Source organism: Cylas formicarius, unplaced genomic scaffold, assembly GCF_029955315.1.
Source record: "Cylas formicarius isolate icCylForm1 unplaced genomic scaffold, icCylForm1.1 PGA_scaffold_4__25_contigs__length_36172078, whole genome shotgun sequence".
Lineage (NCBI taxonomy): Eukaryota > Metazoa > Arthropoda > Insecta > Coleoptera > Brentidae > Cylas > Cylas formicarius.
The window spans coordinates 28,207,207-28,213,206 of NW_026844334.1; positions in this window are offsets into that span (position 1 = coordinate 28,207,207).

Below are 6,000 nucleotides of genomic sequence, written 5' to 3' on the forward strand. Positions count from 1 at the left end.
TGGGAAAATTTGTGTGCTGATATGATCACTGCGTTTCCTGATAAAGAAACACCCGGAGCTCGGGAATTTTAAGCTGGCACCATGCGTAGTCGTGATTTTGATTCTTTATATGATTATGGCAACAGAAAATTCGAACTACATACAGGTTTTATGAAAAATTTCCCTGCGACAAGGATTTAAGTATAGTTGAATATGGCTTAGATCACGCAGAAGTACATACATTTACAACTAGCGCAATCCAATCGTGAGGTTTTGATATTACGAAGTGAATATGATGCAAGACGATGTGTAAAATGTGTTTTGAAAATCGATGACATGCGTAACAGAAAATTACGTTTAGGGGAAAAACAATAGGTTAAAATGATCATGTTTTAATTGTGGCCGCTAAGTACACTATCGTGATACTTGTCGCAATAAACACGAGGCACCAAACGTAGTTCGAGAAGAAGTTCCAGGTTCATCCAAATTTCCAACTTACAACCATTGTAAGAAAATTGGCCACGGTGAAAGTGATTGTTGGTATAAGAATGGGAAACCCAAAAAGACATTTTTATTAAAAAAATGACGTCATTTGAACACAACGCCAGCAGCGACGTTATTGAGCAAAAATAGTGCGCTCTGATTTTCTTATGTGAATGATAGAGGTGCCGATAAATCTATTTTAAAGCATTCTGTAGCTAAAACAAACACCTGCGAAATGTTAAAAACTGAATTTATTAAAACAAAAGCACAAGTGGCGGTCAAGTGTTCCTTTGCATCCGCATCTTTACTTAAATTTCGAACTGTTTTTGGATTTCATCGCGCACTGGCTGGATGCTGCATTTTATCTCTTAAAAGATTAGAACTTGAAAAATAATCTAAATTGCTACAAAACAAGACAAACAACAATAAGAGCAAGTGGAACGGACCAAAGGTGATCTCGTCCCTCCCCCGCGTCCCACACGCTTCCCGCTTATTGGTCATCGCGCGCCGAAAACAAAAGACTATACTGCGTAAAATAGAGGATAAATACGGTGACGGAACAGCAATTGAAAAATTATACAAGATGATGCGTCCAGCAGTAGGTGATTACGTGGAGCAGTCTGGTCTACGCATTTATATTTTTTGGCTTGCCACGATCGACTGAACTAACAGACGCGATCGACCTGTTGGCCACCCCTGGAATAGGCCTTCTTCTGAGTGCGTGGCACATTTTTTGGGTAACGTTAATTACTAACGCCAATTTTGTTAGAAAATCCGGGGCACCAGTTTTTATAATTGTTAACCAAACCTTTAGAAACCGAAATTAGTGAGAATTTCTTATAATTTTTAAATGCCTTCGCAATTTGTTCGATATATTCTTGAATAGTATAAAATCGATCTGTTTTATTAAGCTGACGTCTGATTAGCCTAAAGTAATCGCGTGGCATATAATAATTTTCTCTCACGCGAAAGTATATTTCTTTGAATCTCTGTAGCTCAAACAGACTCCTTAAATAGCAAATCTTTGGTTTTTATTTTGCCCACAATTATTGAAAAAATGTAGTCTTTTATACTTCTCTTTCTGATATAGGTAATGTTTAAGTATGAAACAAACGTGGTTTGCGTCTTTACTCGCCTCTTCTTCATGGTATACGCAAGCAAGCCATATTTTTGGGTTTTAAATTGTGAATTCCAAAGGTGCAAACGATCGGCTAGCGAAAATAATATAGATCCTGTACTGGAATTTCGAGTTGGCCATATAATTTCAAATCATAGTTTTCTTTAAAATACGACCAAAAATGTTTTCAAAAATTTTATTATCCGTATATTTTTGTTAAAACATTTCGAATATTGTTGTTGCAGATAATGTGTTTACGTATATTAATAATAATATGTGTTTTTATTGCATTTCCACTCATGTTTTTTCGACGCATATCTCTCGGACTTTTGTAATTTTTCCAGAAAGATACAATACGTTCGCAACTTTTCTTAGATATAACGCAAGCGGACGAAAAGAGCCTTTTGCATGTCTGTATTCTACTGTTTCCATTGAGTGTGTGTGTATTTCTACCCACCTTTTGAAATGCAAATCATGAGTTTCCAACTTACAAAATGATTGAAACATGCTTTTGGTCATCTGCACTTAATCACTTAATAGCGTAAATAAAAAACTCCAAAGTGCTCCAAACGCACTTGAATGTATTTGTAAATCCCGCGTGTGTACATTTAACCTTATCAGAACTATAGAAGCTACTGCAGACAGTCCCACCATAAATTTACGACTAGCGACCACAAAATAGGAATAGGAATTCATCACCATCACATTTCTCTTATAATTGTCACTATTTACACCACCTTTTTTTCTTTTTTTCGCTACTTCTGATTCAGTTTCTGAACTCAAACTCATTTTAACTTCTTTACTTTGGCGCAATATAAATGAGACTAAACCAATAGCGAACCAATCACGTGCGCATGCGCGAGATTTAAAATTTCGTTTTTAACCAATTGCAAAATCTGACTTTCGATCCATAAGACATTGCGGCTTTCAACAAACAATAAGTCTGGTGATAGATCCTTAATGATTGGATGCAGCGTTTTTACGGCAGTATTTTCTCAAAATTTGTCGATTCTTATTAAATTTTCAGACAAAAAAGAGCTAAGGTGTGCAAAAAAGTGTTCTGTGAGGATTTTTTTTTGTTTTTTATGCTATGTAGATACCAATCAAAACTCACCAAAACTATTTTTTCCGAATGTATGCGTGTAAATTTGCACAAAACGTTAGTTTTCCTAAACTTGTAAGTTTAACCTCTAGTCGAAATCCCGAAATATGACTCTTAAAAGGCTAAATATGATTTTGAGATACTAGATATCGCAGAAGAAATATCTAAGTGGAAAAAATATTCAACAAGCACCTCCTATACACAAAACACTCATTCTCAATTCTCATTTTCAAATTGTTTAAATTAATATAATTGGTATATTTAATTCAATACGTCGAAGAAAGTCCTCATTTATTATGGATTTTTCTTATTCACCCACACCCGTGGTAAAAAATCTTTTGCAAAAGGTTTTGCCATTTATTACCATATTAGAAAATTTGAAAAATAACATATAAATCAAAATTCCATCAAAATAGGCAACCGTATTTTAGTAGACCCTATGTGAATGTGAAATAATTTGATACATTTTTATCAGCCTGGTTTGATGTACACCAGAAATGATATAAAATAAATAAACAAAATTTTTAGAAAAAAAAGGTACCATTTGGCCTGTAAATATAGACTGTCAAATACCAGAACACTAGAATTACAACTATAATGGACAGAAAACAAGTAACCAACCAAAACTAACCCAATTTACTACTGTAATTTTTACAATATATGCAATTAAAAAAGGGCCTTGTAATGTAACCCAAAAACTATTTAGTTATAGAGAGGCAGGTGATCCTTACGAGTCAAGGAAATAGTTTACTCTCGAGTCAAGCAAGGGTGGGGAAAATTTGTGCGTATTATATTTTTCCTACACAAGTAGTTCCGAATTGATGTACAAAATCAGTATCTATTGATAGTACTGTTTCTATCTAAACAGTGTAAAATTGTGTGTGTATGTATTGTAGTATTCACTCACTGCCCTAGGGAGGTAGGTGTCGAATTCCTGATAACTCTCAAAAATTTCCTGTATTCGCTTCAGACCCCCCAAAAATGTCTTGCAGATATATCCTTTGAATTGTTTCAGGTGCAGCTAAACTTGATTCTGGTAATCATAAGAATTGATATACTGGACTTGACTCTGGACAACAGTGGGGTCTGGAATCGATGGTGAAACAGTTGGAAGATATGGTCTTGCAGTCAGAAATGAAAGGGGTGAAAATATTTCTGTTGAACAGAATCCCATAATAGGAAATACATTCGTCAAACTACACTCATAAAGATTGTACACATGAAAATTCCCGGTAAAGAAAACGCGCAATCATATAGATTACATTCTAGTCAATCAGAGCATCAGAGTATGCTGACTCTGATCACAACCCCGTCGAAATGGGCTTTCCAATGCGAAGATTTAAAAGAAATAACACCATGGTGCAAATTCCTGAGACTCAAGCAAATCAAATAGACTGAAAATTATTATTATTATTAAATCAACAGAATGTACTGATGTGGAAACATGCTGGACATCAATTAAAGAAGTGTTGAAAGCGCAAGAAGAAAGGTAAGACGATTACAGAACAAAAAGAAAAAAGACGATAACCCAGAGTATTTCGGATCTCATTGACGAAAGTAGGAAGTTGAAGGCAAAAACAGGAGAATATAACGAAATGAACACCGCAATCCGCCGAAACTGCAGAGAAGCAAAGGAGTTGTGACTAGCGAATAAGTGCGAAGAAATAGAAACATTACAGGAAAGGCATGACCCATTCAACATGTTTAAAAAAGTAAATGAAATGACAGGCACAATACGCCAACATCAAGTGCGCGTCTTGCATAATAACAACAATTAATTGGTGCTGGACACGCGGGAAAAATTTCAGATTTGGAAAAAGTACATAGAAACACTCTTTAACAATGAAGGAGCAAGTGAGATACATACAGACAACACCAATGAAGAGAGATCAGATATTGTTAAGAACGAAGTCTTGCATGCACAAAGAAGCAACCTGTCCAGATGGTATCCACTTAGAAATTGTTAAAGATATCTCAGATGACGGTCCATGTGTCCTAGTGCAGCGATATAGAGATATGAACGTAGATGTCTATGCATGCAAAGCAAAGCATTTGACTGTGTCAAGCATCAAAAAATGACAAAAATTCTTCAAAAACTGATTGATGGGAGAGACGTGCACTTTATGACCCAGCTCTACTGGAATCAGACAGCTGAAGTCAGATTAAAGGGCGAAGTATCAGAGAACATTGGTATTAGAAGGGGCGTCAAGCAAGGATGTATCCTCTCACCACGCTTGTTTAATCGTTTCTCCGACGATGTTTTCAATGAGACAGTCGATGAAAGTTTGGCAGGAATAACAGTGAATGGAGTTTCGATCAATAATATAAAATATGCTGATGATACTCCTATTCTGGCAGCAAGATCCAGGAACTCCAACGTATAATTGACCAAGTTTTCCATGTCAGCGAAAAGTTTGGTCTGAGAATAAATGCTGGTAAAACCAAATTAATGGTGGGGGCAAAGTCAAACAGGCCACCAGAAATTTTGAGAATCTATAGAGTCGCCCTAGTTTCTAGCTTTTGATATCTCGGAATACTCTTGAAAGACGAATGGAACCCAAAAAAGGAAATAGAACAATAGAGGAACTTTTGTCCCAATGAGAAACTTCTTTTGACCCGTCCACTCAGAATTTGAATGGTTGGGTGGTACAAATTCTCGGTTTGGTTCTGAATGCTGGACTGTTGACCCCGCTACGAAGAATAAAATTGAAATTTAGAGCCAATTGGTCGTAATGATTTATTTTTATTAATTTTTTATTTTCATCGTGTATTTCAGATTTTAGTTTTGCAAATAATGAACTTCTAGCATCTTGAATTGTCATACCAAATTGTATAGGTGGTTCATTTTTAAAAGGTTTTAATGAAAGCAAATCATGAATTAAGCAATCAGTTGATCTTCGATCACTAAACGTTGCGTTTAAAGCCTCTTTTACTTGTGCCCATCTTACTAGTTCACTTCTACAGCATATTAAATCAGCAGCACGATCACACAATTTACTTAAATTCGTATCGAAGATACAGCTATTTACATGTACCGTTACATTTTGGAAAGCCCTTATCAAAATTATCGCAAAAGTTAATGAATCTGGAATGGAATGTTATCTGCTTGATAAGAGCGATATTTGCCACATTTTGATTTTGTACTACGTCCCTATTAACTTTAAAATTAATCTGTGTGAAGCAATCTACTAAACCTTCGATATTAGGTTCAGGCGTAAACTATTAGGTCCAAAAATAGGTTTTATGAATTAGGAATTTTAAAGAAAAACTTTCTTAAAAGCAACAAAATGGCAAGAACAAGCTCATTGAACACTTACAT